This window comes from Podarcis melisellensis (assembly GCF_964234715.1).
Source record: "Podarcis melisellensis genome assembly, chromosome: 9".
Lineage (NCBI taxonomy): Eukaryota > Metazoa > Chordata > Lepidosauria > Squamata > Lacertidae > Podarcis > Podarcis melisellensis.
The window spans coordinates 26,891,401-26,907,295 of NC_138541.1; the positions used below are offsets into that span (position 1 = coordinate 26,891,401).

Sequence of the window (15,895 nt, forward strand, 5' to 3'; positions counted from 1 at the left end):
CTGCTCCAGGTGTTGGACTATAGCTCACATCATTCTTGACCACTGGAGTTCAACAACATCTGGAGGACTACTGTACATATATAGATGAAATCTTTGGTGTGGCACAATAGAAAGAAACTTATTGTGCTGTGCTCATTTGAGACTTAATTCTTGTGTTCTTTATTTGAGGATTTATAATCCACTTCTCAACTCAAAAGAGTTCTCAGAGGAGATCACTTGTACACCATCACTAATTATAACATTGTTAAAAATATACATGTTAGGTCCAGTCCTTTGTAGTCCAGTAAAAGAATGGCAGAGTTACAGATCAGCCCACCTCAGGCATCTTAATTGATGCTCTTCTAATATTTTTAGGCAGAATAATGTTCTTTGAACTCTATACCAGAATGAGATGATGGAATTTCCCCCCCTTCACAACTAAAGGTTTTACATAAAATATGAGCATTTATTAAATAGTATATCAAAACAGTGAAGTGTGCTTGCTATGTATATGGGAATTGTGTCAAATATATACGTAGTATTACTTACAGTGCCTGCTTATTAAAATAATATATTTTGAGGACAGCAACTATATACTGCTAAGCTACTACGTGCTTCCCATGCTGAAACCTAATGTACATTTAACAATTTTGCAAGCTCTTTTCTATTGAAGTTTTCCAGGTACCTTATATCTCACTTACAAGAGAACTGTCTAGTCCTGAGTATGTGCCTGCTTCAGATGAAACCTGAACTGAGACCCAAAGTAGGCTGTTCTGGAGCAATTTGGGCTCTGTCCAAGTGAAGTGGGCCTCTCCCACAGGGCTCAAAGAAAATTGTCCTGTTCTCAAAGCTTTGGGTCCACATCCGGGATTGAAAGACACAGGCAAAATCAGAGTGTCAATTATAAATGGTTACATTTCTCTTCCAAGCTCCCAATAAAATAAAAAGGCATAGGGAAAAAAGGAACGTAAGTTTGTGAAACTGAAAGGTCTAGTTTCCATCCAACATTTAAACAGAGTGACAGCTCTGTGGGTGTAAAGACATTTGCAAAGAGAATGGACTTCTCTGTTGAAATAGATGGATAGGAGCTTTATGTTTCATTGTAAACTTTCTCATAAGAAAGGATCTGCTTCATCAGCCAAGTATTTTCTTAAGTAAACCACATCCACAGATATTTTGTTGTTTCCTGGCCATGTTATTAGCAGATGTGTTGCAGTATTTTGTGGCCTTAGGTTTACTTGCATAACTTCCTTGGACTTTAGAAGTTATGAATAATAAATAATAATAATAAATTTTATTTATATCCCGCCCTCCCCAGCCGAAGCCGGGCTCAGGGCGGCTAACAACACTAAAACAGTACAACATTATAAAACATTATAAAAATGAATTAAAATCAAAATTGATGGCAACCATAAACTAAAGTTTTGTAAAGATTGCCAAAGGAGGGAGTCAGGCTGCGCCCTGACCAAAGGCCAGGTGGAACAGCTCTGTCTTGCAGGCCCTGCAGAAAGATGTCAAGTCCTGGAGGGCCCTTGTCTCTTGTGACAGAGCGTTCCACCAGGTTGGAGCCGCAGCCGAAAAAGCCCTGGCTCTAGTTGAGGCCAGCCTAACTTCTCTGTGGCTTGGGACCTTCAAGGTGTTTTTATTTGAAGACCGTAAGTTCCTCTGTGGGGCATACCAGGAGAGGCGGTCCCGTAGGTACGAGGGCCCTAGGCCATATAGGGCTTTGAAGGTTAAAACCAGCACCTTAAACCTGATCCTGTACTCCACCGGGAGCCAGTGCAGCTGGTATAGCACTGGATGAATGTGATCTCTAAGCGAAGACCCCGTAAGGAGTCTCGCTGCGGCATTCTGCACCCGCTGGAGTTTCTGGGTCAGTCTCAAGGGCAGCCCCACGTAGAGCAAGTTACAATAATCCAGTCTGGAGGTGACCGTCGCGTGGATCACAGTGGCTAGGTCAGGGCGAGAGAGGTAAGGAGCCAACTGCTTAGCTTGGCGGAGATGAAAAAATGCCGCCTTTGTTATAGCTACAATCTGCGCCTCCATGGAGAGGGAGGTATCGAAGATTACACCCAAACTCTTAACGGACGGTGCTGGCACTAATTGCACCCCCGCAAGAGATGGGAGTTGCCCCCTCAGTCCCATGTCGTCCCGTCCCAGCCAGAGGACCTCTGTCTTCGAAGGATTTAACTTCAACCGGCTCCCACGTAACCATCCAGCCACAGCCTCCAAGCATCTGATCAGTGTGTCTGGGGCCGAGTCCGGGTGGCCGTCCATCAACAGATAGAGTTGGGTGTCATCAACATACTGATGGCAGCCCAGCCCAAAACTCCGGACAAGCTGGGCGAGGGGGCGCATAAAGATGTTAAAAAGCATCGGGGAGAGTATTGCACCCTGGGGCACACCACACACCAAGGAGTGGCGGGATGACAATTCCCCCCCAAGCGCCACCCTCTGCCCCCGACCAGAGAGAAACGAGCGCAGCCATTGAAGGACTGTGCCCTGGATCCCCACGTCGGCAAGGCGGTGGTCCAGGAGTTCGTGATCGACCATGTCGAAGGCTGCTGACAGGTCTAGAAGAATCAGCAGCCCCGACCCGCCTCGATCCAGCTGCCTGCGGAGATCATCTGTTAGGGCCACCAGAGCCGTCTCGGTCCCATGACCAGCGCGGAAGCCAGACTGGAATGGATCCAGAGCTGATGTTTCATCCAGAAACCTACCAAGCTGTTCAGCAACCGCTCTCTCAATCACCTTACCCAGGAATGGAAGATTCGAAACCGGGCGGTAATTGGATAGATCTAAAGGATCTAATGATGTTTTCTTTAAGAGCGGGCGCACCACTGCCTCCTTCAGTTCCCCTGGGAATGTCCCGGTGCCAAGGGACAGATTGATGATATCCCCCAGGGGGGCCCGCACCTCGTCTGGACACGCTCTAATCAGCCAGGACGGGCACGGGTCGAGAGGACAGGTGGTGGGCTTTCCAGCTCGGAGGAGTCTGTCCACATCGGCTGGGGATATCCAGTCAAAGTGGTCCAATACTGAACCCGAGGACAGTCGAGGGGCCTCCAGTTCCTTTATTGTATCCAAATTGGCAGGGAGGTCATGGCGGAGCAACAAGACCTTCTCCGCAAAAAAGCTCGCAAATGCCTCACAGCTGTGTGTCAAATTGTTATTTAAATTTGGCTGTCCTTCGAGGGACATTAAAGACCGAATTATACTAAATAATTGCGCCGGGCGAGAGCTAGCGGATGCAATGGAGGCCGAGAAGTAGGACTTCTTCGTGGCCTTCACTGCCATCTCGTAGGTTTTCATAAAAACCCTATAAGATGTTCTTGAGGCTCCGTCACGGCACCCCGCCATACTCGCTCTAGCCGTCTGAGGTCCCGCTTCATTTTCCGGAGCTCCTCAGTAAACCAGGGAGCCCGGTTTCTGCGGGGTCGCAGAGGGCGCTTAGGTGCGATCTCATTGATGGCTGCCAGGAGCTGGGTATTCCAGGCCTCAACAAGCTCAGTCAATGAGTCGCCAGGGGGAGAAAGGTCCCGCAAGGCTTGACGGAATCTATCAGGGTCCATCAGCCTCTGCGGGCGAGCCCAAATTGGCTCGCCACCCAAGCAGGGTGGGGGTGGAACGTCAATCCTAGCTTTCAGAGCATAGTGATCAGACCATGGCACCTTCATTGAAGGAAACATGATCACATCTATACCGATGCCAAAGATCAAATCCAGCGTGTGGCCTGCTTGATGTGTGGGGCCCGAAACAAACTGGGAGAGCCCTAGTGTCGCCATGGAAGACATCAGGTCCAGAGCCTGTGAGGAGGGAGTGGCATCAGCATGGATGTTGAAGTCCCCCAATACCAATAGGTTAGGGAACTCCAAGGCCCAGCCAGCCACCGCCTCCAGCAGGCCTGACAGGGTGGCTGCTGGTGCACTAGGTGGCCGGTACACCAGCCAGACAGCCAAGCTCACCTCGGAGCCCCACACTAGGCCAACACATTCAATGCTGGGGATCGATGGCGATGGTAGAGCCCTGAAAGAACAATCTTCCTGGATTAATAACGCCACCCCTCCCCCCCGGCCCACAGTCCGCGACTGGTGGAGGATGGAGAAGCCCGGGGGCGCCATCTCTCGTAAGGTAACAGTATCCCCTTCGCGCACCCAGGTCTCAGTCACACATGCCAGGTCAACCCCCTGCGAGGTGAATAAATCTCGCAGGGTGGCGGTTTTGTTGCCTATAGACCTGGCATTGCACAACACCAGTGACGGAGGTGAGTAATCCTTGCTCACCCTACCCTCGTCTCTCGGGATGGGGCGCAGATTGGAAGGGGTACGAGCATATCCGTATCTCAATCCCCTTCGCCTATGACATCTGCCCCCACCGCCATACCTCCCTCGCCCCTCCACAGTAGGAATCCCAAGCCTCATATTTGCCTCCATTTACAGAATATAAAAGCAAACAAACAAAAAACAATTACACGAAAACAAAACCAATCCCCACCCCACTCCACAATCACCCCACCCCAACCCAAAATAAACCAAAACAAAATAAAAATACATAGATAAAAACCACCGCTTATGGTGGTACAACAAAGCAAAAAATAAAAACAGTTTAAAACATATAAAAACACTTCAAACAACCGCTGCTGCAGCACCAGTGTCCCCAAAGCTGCGGCAGTGGTGAGCGTGGGCCCCGCCCCCTGGCCTGATGGAGAGTGGGCCTGCAGGGGGAAGAGCCCTCCCCACAAATGCACGGCAAAGCGGCAGCAGCAATGTTCCGAGGCCTCCTTGGAGCCTTATATGCTGAGGTGGAGTCTGGGGCCCGCCCCCAGGCCCAAGATGGAGAAAGGGCTTGCAGGGGGAGCGGTCCTCCCCAAGACTCACCGGCAAAGCGGCAGCAGCAGTGTCCCGGGCCTCCTTGGAGTCTTTTATGCTGAGGTGGAGTATGGGGCCCGTCCCCAAGCCCAAGATGGAGAATGGGCTAGCAGGGGGAAGAGCCCTCCCCACAAAAGCATGGCAAAGCGGCAGCAGCAATGTTCCGAGGCCTCCTTGGAGCCTTATATGCTGAGATGGAGTCTGGGGCCCGCCCCCAGGCCCAAGATGGAGAATGGGCTTGCAGGGGGAGCGGTCCTCCCCAAGACTCACCGGCAAAGCGGCAGCAGCAGTGTCCCGGGCCTCCTTGGAGTCTTTTATGCTGAGGTGGAGTATGGGGCCCATCCCCAAGCCCAAGATGGAGAATGGGCTAGCAGGGGGAAGAGCCCTCCCCACAAACATACAAGTTCAATATACACTGGTAGGCAGCCAAGGGCTGGGAAAGTGGGAGTTTATATCTTCAGTATATTCTCTAACTTTTTCTTATCTCACCTTTTTTTGATAATTTCTGATGTGCTTCCCATCTAATGCAACAGTGATTTTTTCTGTTATCCTTTTAAATATTTCATCTTCTTTACATTCTTGCTATTCTGAATTCAGAGCAATATGGTACTCTGAATTTTTTATAAATCTAATATTTGAACTGATAAACTGGCACTGAACAGAATGATTTCCAGGCTATGTTTTATACACATGGGATATCTTTCACTAACATTTCCCATGCCTAATACCTTTGCAAAAATGTACACCTGAATATAGCATGGATGCAACATTTTCCAATGCAGTGGCACATTGAAGGCTTATAAGTAATTTTTAAAAATGTTTGCTAACTTTTTTTACTGACTGACCTGTTTGCCTGTACAGTGGTACCTCAGGTTAAGTACTTAATTCATTCTGGAGGTCCGTTCTTAACCTGAAACGGTTCTTAACCTGAAGCACCACTTTAGCTAATGGGGCCTCCTGCTGCCGCACTGCCGGAGCCCGATTTCTGTTCTTATCCTGAAGCAAAGTTCTTAACCTGAGACACTATTTCTGGGTTAGCGGAGTGTGTAACCTGAAGCGTATGTAACCCGAGGTACCACTGTACAGCTTTCAGCTGTGTGACAGGAAAGTAAGAAATAAACTACAATCCTATACATGTCTATTCCTAAGACGTTCAACGGGAATTCTAAGTGCATACTTTGAAGTCTACATGAAATCCACTTACTGAATTCAGTAAGAATTACATCTGAGTACACATACATTTTATTGCACTGCACAAAGATGACACTATTTCACATAGAGGTAAATGGTAGGAAAAACCTGCTGCACCATGTTTGGGTTACTGATTGTATGTTCTCACATACAAGAAAACAATATGTTCATTCTTTCCATGCTTTTCAAAAGTATTGATAGTAAAACATTAAAACTCACAAGCTTTGCTTTTATATTTTAAAAAAGAACATCTCCTTCACCTTGAACTTCACAGTTCTCAACAGAACTTGATAATCACTTCCAGCTAGGAACAACTATGGTGATTCCTCAAACATCAACTTGTTTAAGAATAGACACAATATCAGATTCTATAAGATGTGAAGTTCTGTGGAATATATAATAATTGGTATGTTGAATATATATATATATATATATATATATATATATATATATATATATGCTTTCGTATATATATATATATATATATATATATATATATATATGCAGGTTTTGGTGTCCTCGGGTGTCTTCCCGTGTAAAAGTTGGGGTGTCTAGGCGACGTTTCGACGAGGTCTCACTCGTCATCTTCAGGCTGGTGCTTTCGGCTTCTTGTTACTGGAAGCCGAAAGCACCAGCCTGAAGATGACGAGTGAGACCTCGTCGAAACGTCGCCTAGACACCCCAACTTTTACACGGGAAGACACCCGAGGACACCAAAACCTGCATTCCTGTACCCGTGAAAATCTACGAAAGCATATATATATATATATATATATGAATAGACACAACATCCACATTTAATTAAAGTGTGGCCACGGGAATAGAAATTCTTCATCTTCCATCATACTTGAAAACCAACTTCTGAGTTGCCCTACAGTGATGCTAAGACAACTTACCTGTCTATGCTCTTTGATCTTGTTACCTTGTCCCAACAGACTTGCCATATTACTGGATTTTATTGAAGAAAAGAAGTCAATTTTGCCACACCTGTTTAGTTCCTTTTCCTAAAAGAACAGGAACCATATTTCAATAAAGCACCAGAATTTGAAGAGGAATTAAATATGAGCAAAACGTATCCAAATGTTTTTGACAGAAGATGATACTTTGTAGAGATATTGGAGCCAAGTAAAACGAACCACTCTGTGCTCCTCAGATGAAAGGTGGTATAGTAATCAAACAAACAAATAAATTATGTGCCATCAACACTATCCTACGTAAAATTTTGTATGTGCTACGTTGATAGAATAGTAATTGTGAACTGTATTTTAAGCTGAGCATGTACTGAAGTAATGACGACTTTAGCATATTCAGGTTCAAAAAACAGACCTCAATAGGCCTGGAAATTGCAGTTAGTTCAAAATTACCATGTTGACTGGGACTGCTTGGTGGAAATACATCTTGCCAACATTTAAAGCTTTCTCTGTGTTAGGACACTGGTACTTGAAGTAATACCTGTTAAACTCTGTCCATAAACTGAGCTTATAATCATAGGGTCTCCTTTAGGCATCTCTTCCATCCAAAGCAAAGAGACAGCCTACTTAGTTGTGGTGTCCTGTCCGAAAAAAATCTGTCACATGGAGGCTCATCTGGCACCAACACTGTAAGCTTTTTGTGTCATAGAATTCAGATTTACCAGTATATACTGCCTTTCTGACACAGCATCAAAAGCATTTGACCTTATAGTAAAATATTTAAACAAACAAATGTTCAGGGTTATGAAGGCTCCACTAATTAAAAGTAGATCAGCAGAGTGACCTGTCAATATTTGGGAAACACATTTTTAAAGAAGCCATTAGTCTATTTCATTATAAAATTTCTGAGAACTACTAAAATAGACATTTTGGGTAGCATTAATTGTACCCATAATTGTAGATAATAATAATAGTAACAACAACAGCAACAAAAACAACTAATCACCCTTCATCCCAAAGGAGCACATGGCTTCAAAAATCAAAATATAACAAAAATGTATTTAAAATATTTAAACAAATTAAAATAAATAAATAAAACACCATCTTGAAACATTTTATGCATTTTAAAACAAGCGCATTTAAATAAAAAATGATAGTATTTTAAGGATAGTATTGTGAATGACAAGAGTTTGTCCTTCAGTCAACCTACAGTTGAAAGGGGAGCAGGAAGGAAAACAGAATTTAGAAGCATTTCTACTCCTACATTCCTTTAATATTCTATGTACAATGGTGAACATCCATTTTGGTCAAAGAGAGATTTTTTCCCCCAGCAGACTTCTGATGCAATGTGCATTTGATATAATGGAACTAAAACCCTTCAGCAGTGATGAATTAATGATGAAAGTAGCATGATACAGTGACTTATAAGAGATTTCCTACTAAACGTGTCTTGGGGCAATCTTCAGTCTCATTTTTTATATTGGGGATTTGGGCTGCCTCTTTTTATATAGGATGATAGTATGATAAAATCACAGAGGAAATGTGAGATTCTTATTTTCTCTCTTTTTCCCAAGCACTAGGAAACTATATTTTTGGCTCTCCGTTGATTTGGTGCTTGGTAAAAAAAGCAGCCTTCTGGAACTATCTCTGGTTGCTCCCAGGAAAATTAGATACCGTTTTAACAAAAGTCATTTTTGGGCTCTGTTGAAAGGATTAAGTTATCACGTGTGGGGGGGGGGGACTAGGGCCAGCCCAAGACATTTTGTTGCCAGAGGCAAAGCAGAAAATACAAACCCCCTGTCCCGCATGCAACCTGACTCAGACATTGAACATTAATCAGGTGGTAAGTGGTCAAGCAAGTGTTGGTCTCTCAGAAAAGATGGTCACAGGACTGGTTCCTAAGAAAATCCGATGAACAGTGATCTATAAAACGTAAGACAGAGAGACAGAGACAGAGCATACACATGAGGGAGATGGGTTAAGGCTACTGTCATGTTCACAAAGGACTACTTTTTCTTATGGTGCTGTTTGCATGCAAATTACACACACACCACGTAAAATATGATTAGAGTAAGCCTAGTCCAACCCTCTGCAATGCATGAATCTTAGCTAAAGCATCCATTACAGACGGCCATCCAATCTCTGTTTAAAAACCTCCAATGAAGGAGAGTCCACAATCTCCTGAAGGAGACCATACCACTGTCGAACAGCTCTTACTGTCACGAGAGTTTAGTAGGAATCTTGTAATCTGAAGCCATTGGTTTGAGTCCTACCCTCCAGAGCAGGAGATACCAAGCTTGCTCCATCTTCCATGTGACACCCTTAAGCCAGATACTTCTTAAGACGGAAGTACGCACAGGGCAACAAAGACATTTGAAAGTCCATTCGACCTATTTGTGCAGTTACAGAGGCAACCTTTGGAGCTGAGTTTTCAGGTTATATATCTGGAGAATGCTTTCAGTTCAGCACACAAGTCAGATGCATCTATGTCACGCAATCTGCCACATGTCAATGCTTTCTCTAGCTTATTGCACTGTTGATACAGGTCTTCAGATGTAGTTTCTATTCGTGTTTTTTATTGCAGTATTGTAGCACTCCAAAGATATTGCTGTTTTCTTTGAGCTGCAAGAAGCATTCTTCTCCTCACTGGATTGTGAGAAGTCTAGAATTTGGTTAGAAAACTCAACTTTGAAATGCTGTTTGTTGGTCTGTGGTGAGATCATCTTGTGCCTCATAATCAAGCAGCCTTTTCTATATTAAAACCTCTTGGCTTGTACAGGTGGGAATCATCCTTGAGGAAGGATTTTGCTTTGTCCAGTTCTGTCATGGCTCCAGAAACAGCAAAACCAATCTCTTGGGAGTTTAAATAGTACATCATACCACAACACCAAGCCACACAGGAATTTAAATTTGTGTATTTTTGAGGTAATTCCTTCAACTTCTATCTGTCCTCTGCCCAGAGTTGCTCCTGTTAAAAGACTTGTCCTCTATAATTGCAATTGCAGCATCACCCACTTCTTCAGTCTGGTACTGGATAGCCTTTACTGCCTCCACATGTCAGGCGTGGAGTATCTTCTCTTCCCCCGGCAGCTTCAGAGGCAAAAAGAATAATTTGTAATTTATGGCTTTTTATTCAGTTCCATGTCTCCACGTATAGGAGATGTTGGCTGCTCTGAGTCCCTCCTCCTCCGTCTCCCACAACATCCTGGAAACCTACGGGAAGTCACAGGAGCTACATCCCTCTGTACTCTCTGTTCTTGAATGTGGAGGGACCGGTGAGCCCTTGGACTAGGAGGGTCTCCCATACTCTCCAGGGAGGTCTCTGCTGCCTGCTCTCTAACTTCCCCCTCCTCCTCATCCACTATCTCATAATTAGGCAATTCATCATTCAGATGTACATTCCATTTTCCATTCCTCCTGTTCAGTCCAGTCCCTGGCACCACATGACTTTCCCATCATGTAGCACTCGGTGGTTTCAGCATAACATGGGGTTTTCCAAGATGGTGCTTTAGAACTCGCCATGGGTGTATGGATGTGGCAAAAAGGCATAGTTTCTTTGAGTGAATTCAAAAAGTTCTCTTTACAGGCAGAAGCAGCATCACACACCATGTGATTCGGTGAATGGGAGCTTCGTGGGCCAAAAAATGCTCGGGGATTTAATTCCCATGCCCGTGTCTGTACTTCACTGTTCTTCCCTCTCATGTTGGCTCCATTTTCATAGCCTTGGCCTTTCATGCGTGCAGCGTCAATCGCCATTTCTTCAAGCTTTTGTAGAAGCACATTTGTCGTCCCTGCTGCCATGGCTGCTAGGGGGAAAAAAGGAAGGGCACACCATGGAAGATTCCAAGGACTAGAGAATGAAACAGTTGCTAGAAAAACACACTAATGGGGAAGGAGAAACAGCACTTCTTTATAAGACTCCAGGGATTCCTATCACTTGGAGTTAAAACAGCTCACTTGTCAATCATTCTGACTTTACTCATTGGCTAAAAACACTGAAAGGCAGAAGTGGCCAGGCTGGCTCATCTCAAAGAAATCACATAGAAAGGTATTTGCACATTAGGAGGACTAGATATTTATTTTTATTTTTATTGTAACGAAACCTCGGAGCTGGGCTCCTGTTGCCCTGGGACATCCCTACCTGCTGTACCTGCTCCTCAACATTCCTGCCCCAGTCACTTTATTTTAACCACATGCCAATAAATTCACCTTTGCAGCTCATTCCCACCTTGTGAAGGTAACTTCACAAGCCCCAGACCATGTGGGAGGAGCTAGTCCTACAACAGGTAATGGATATGTGAATGTAACAGCCATGTGATGTATATAGCACAGCAGGCCTGTGTTCATAACTGAAATCTAGCTTAGCTGCTCAAGAGTCTGAAACCCTCTTGTGTGTCTTTTTGCTTTTTGAGTATGCACAGTCAGCTGGCAGATCCTGACCTTGGTGGATGCAAGGCATGAAAAATAAGGCTTAGCTGGTCTTCTGTGGGACTTTGAAGAAAACATTCCCTGTTGTGATGAGACTGGCTTGTTTTTCACTGCATTAGGAAATGCTGTATTAGGATTTGTTTTTTTTATTTTCCTGTCCCTGGGGGAAGTGCAAGGTTGACTCACAGCGCTGTTTTTGTTGCAACCTCTCTGGTGAGTTTAAGTGGTGTGCTTTTCTGAGTAGAAAATCTTCAATGCCTGAGTTTTATTCTTTTTTATGATTTCCCACCTGCCATGTGGAGTGTAAAAAACTACAGAATTCACTTGGTGAATCCCGCAGTGTTTATAGATACTCTAGACAGAGAAGCAAGTAACTGTGTTGTCAAGAATAATTCCTCTTGTACTGGAACACTGCTAAACAGAAATGCCAATCTGTTCACCTACAATATAACGGGGAAGAAGAGAGAGAGAGATTCATAACAGTACAAAAAAAGTATTTCTAACAAGGTCTTTCAAAACCACCACCTGCCTTTTATTCATAGAAAAAAGCTTTCTATGATTTATCAGCTCAGCTTTCGGTAGGATTTGCAACTTACTCCCCAATGCCAAGCCTACCATGCCATGTCTATTATCTAATGTGCACCATTAAGTTCAAGTAGACCCAGAAATAGAGAAATGCCATTTTGTAAAGTTGTTATTTGATTTATATCCCGCCCTTTCTCCCAAAGGAACCCAACTGAAGTTCTTCTATTGCTGCATGTTTTCGTTTGTTACTCCATTGTTTCTGAATGACAGAGCATAGCCCATTGGTTTTAGCAAGCGGAAATACCTTGAGGTGAAGCCTACCATCCATCTTTATTAACTAATCTATATGTGTGTCAAAAATCTGTTTGGGTTTGTTTGGTTTTGCTTTTGCAGATGTCTGTATCTGAAGAAGCACCTGCAAGAATCAAAGTCTTCAAGTCTAAACAACTTGCTGCTTCAGTAAAATATATGTGGCTCTCATTCTCTCTGTAGGACTGAGTTATGATACTATACAGCATATAAAATCTGACCAATAGCCTTGTTAAGTATTCTTCCTGGTTTGAAATTCCATTACAGTGGTACCTCTGGTTACGAACTTGATTTGTTCCGGAGGCCCGTTCTTAACCTGAAACCATTCTTAACCTGAGGTACCACTTTAGCTAATGGGGCCTCCCGCTGCCGCTGCACCACCAGCGCGTGATTTCTGTTCTCATCCTGAGTTAAAGTTCTTAACCCGAGGTACTACCTCCGGGTTAATGGAGTCTGTAACCCAAAGTGTTTGCAACCTGAGGTGTTTGTAACCCAAGGTATCACTGTATAGTTCTAGTTTTTTACCCTCTGACAAAAGGGTAAAAAGCATAGGTGTCTCCACCCATAAAATTAACCTGTGCCACAGTTATCATGTTAAGGCCAGAGGCCTTATTAGTCTCATTGGGATAATGGATGCTATCATGGCATCCCCAGGCACATTCCACATAATATTAAAATTTTCCGAGACAGGAAGTAGACCAGCTTATTAGTAGATAAAAAAGGCTGATATAGCAACAGTTGCTCTTACATGACATGACAGCAGCTCCTTTAATTTACAGTAGTGAATTAGAAGGGGAAGGAACTAGCAAGAGGGCCAGTCATAGCACCCGAGAATATATGAGTAGAGAAGGTGCCATGCTGCAGACATTTAGCCCTCAACACACCAAGGGTTATAGGAGCAACAACAGTGATATGTAAGGCCAGGGACTGTGCTTTCATTCTCTCCCCTCACAAGATAGCAACCACAGTGGGAGGACAAGGTAAGGAGGGCTAGAGAACCTGGTTATGGGTCAAGGCACACCTTATTTTCCTCTCTCAATCACCCTACGGCAGTATGAGATGATGAGTGTCAGAGTTCTACTTCACTGGCTATAACAAAGTTGATGGGATCAGTTTTCAGTGAAGGAATATTTTGGGTAGGAAATTATGGTTACAATCAGTGAAGTGGCAGCAGCTTTTCAGGTTTTCTGGTTGGCTGCTGGTTCAGTCATTGTCTGGTTACAAAACATAGAGAGCAAGCCTTTATTGCTACAAATACATATTTAAACATACATTCAGACCAATGTAATTTTGTTTCCCAAATTCCAATGTAAATTGTGGCTGCTTTCCAACCATATACAATTGATCCAACTTTACAACAGATCTATAAAAATGTAATCCTAAAGATGATTTATAGTACTGCTTTCTTCTCTGCACAAGGAAAGAAGCAGGTTTACTTATTATTTATTGAAGTGACGAAAATTAGCCTAGACAACAGTCTATTAACTGCAAGGCAGAGGTTTGCTTTCCCCCCTTAAACTACATTATTGTAACATGAATTTGGCTCTTGTCATCGGTGCTGTATTAAAAATGGGCACCCTTGGAAATGAAATGCATTTTCATTTTAAGTGGGATATTTATCCATTTGTTTTATCTTTGCTTTATCACTATCATGACATGCCTTTTATAGATTTTTGCTTGGTTTTGGGGTTGATGAGAGCCTACAGAGAGGTGGGCTGGATCAGACCAATGGTCCACCTCCTCTGGGCTTCCTCAACCTGGTGCCCTTCAGATGTTGTTGGATTTACGACTTGCATAATCTCTAATCTATTGCCATGCTGGCTGGTGCTGATGAAAGTTGTCAGTCAAAATATCTGGAGGGCGCCAGATTGGGAAAGACTGATCTTGTTAAGAATTCTGTTTCTCATGAGATAATTTCAAGTGTTTCTTCTGCACACAGGGATAATGTGTGGAGGGTGAAGCAGGATCACATCACCTGGATTCTCTCCCAATTGCCAGCTCCCCCCCCACACATTAAGCAAAAGAGGATTGTGTGTAATTGTTCCATATGAGCTGTCAGAAACCAGACTGAGGTTTACAGCTCTGAAGAGGAATGGTGGGAACCTCCCCCTCTTCCTGCTCCTGACCAGGATCCTCAAGCTGCTCAGGAACAGTGGAGCGGTATAGATTTAGAGAATTGGTTTGCAGAGGGACATAGTTCAGAAAACAACAGCTGAGCAGTGCTGAGTAGGGAACAGCCAGGAGAAGCAGAACAGGGGGAGAGAGAGATAAATAACTCCCCTTCGCTAGAAAGTTTCCAGCCTCTCTCTCCAAGAGCAAGGAGAGCTGATAAGGTTGCTACACAGAAGGCTTTGTTGTTGCGAGATCAGGTTGCAAGAAGGGGAAGTGACGGAGATGAATCGGCGGGGAAGTAGGAGGGAAGCTTAACTGGGAGCACCTTCACTCTGATAATGGCTGTGTTGTTCTTTTGTTGTGATCATAAAAGGTAAAGGGACCCCTGACCATTAGGTCCAGTCGTGGCCGACTCTGGGATTGCGGCGCTCATCTCGCTTTATTGGCCGAGGGAGCCGGCGTACAGCTTCCAGGTCATGTGGCCAGCATGACTAAGCCACTTCTGGTGAACCAGAGCAGCACACGGAAACGCCATTTACCTTCCCACCAGAGCGGTACCTATTTATCTACTTGCACTTTGACGTGCTTTCAAACTGCTAGGTTGGCAGGAGCAGGGACTGAGCAACGGGAACTCACCCCATCACGGGGATTCAAACTGCCGGCCTTCTGATCGGCAAGTCCTAGACTCTGTGGTTTAACCCACAGTGCCACCCGCATCCCGTTGTGATCATTAAACACTCTTAAACTGGTAAGGAACTCTAATTGCTTTGTTCTGCAGATGCACGGCCAAAGGAGGTGGGGAGGAAGCCGTTTCTCTAAAGCCTGACATGTGCTGAACCCCATACCATGCAGGATATCTATGTACACACAACCGCTAATGTGTAGACATTCCTTTTCAGGCATCAGCATGCAATATGCGGAAGATGGGAGGCAGAGCTGGCATGACATTTGGGGTTAAGACCTTGTTACATCTTCCCTGTGTTATCCTTATCAGCACTGGGAGACTGCAGTGGCCAATCATGTTTGTAGGAGGTCACCAGCAGGGCATGAAAACCATGGTGCTCTTTCCCTCCCAGGTTTTCGCCCCCACTCTAGACACCAATATTCAGCGACATACTGATCCTGGAGGTTGCATATATCCATCATGTAGGGCTGGCAAAGATTCCTATCTGCAATGTTGGATAGACACTGCTTGTCAGTAATAATAAGTCTGAAATGTTTCTTGTAGCAACCTTGACAATTGTATTTGGACTCTCCAGTGGCTCAGATAAACGCTTGCAAATTTGGACCTATTGGGAGATAGTTCCCATTTCTTCCCAAGAAGGGCTGTGATGTTGATCTAATCTGAGCCTTGCAAAGCATCTCATTTAATGGAGAGGCAGTGGCCAGGTCATCCGCCAAACATTACAGACATTCTAAGATTGTTCTGATCTAGGTAAAAATATGACTGTACATGAAATGAAAAGAGGAGTTAAAACAAGTTTTTAACGTAGTTTTGAGGACTTAGATATCTGAACTGGTTTGCTGTTCTTTTAATCAGAAGATTAAAAAACCAAAAAGAAATCTTATTTC

At 44.2% G+C, this 15,895-nt stretch overlaps 1 protein-coding gene and 1 long non-coding RNA gene across 2 annotated transcripts in view; one reads left to right on the forward strand and one right to left on the reverse strand.

Annotated features, from left to right (window-relative positions):
• The window catches only part of LOC309377880, a 977,944-nt gene that overhangs the window by 441,855 nt on the left and 520,194 nt on the right, over window positions 1-15,895 (reverse strand). The window lies entirely within an intron of this gene.
• LOC309377608 (uncharacterized protein) overlaps window positions 1-15,895 on the forward strand; it is a 276,504-nt gene that overhangs the window by 116,431 nt on the left and 144,178 nt on the right. The window lies entirely within an intron of this gene.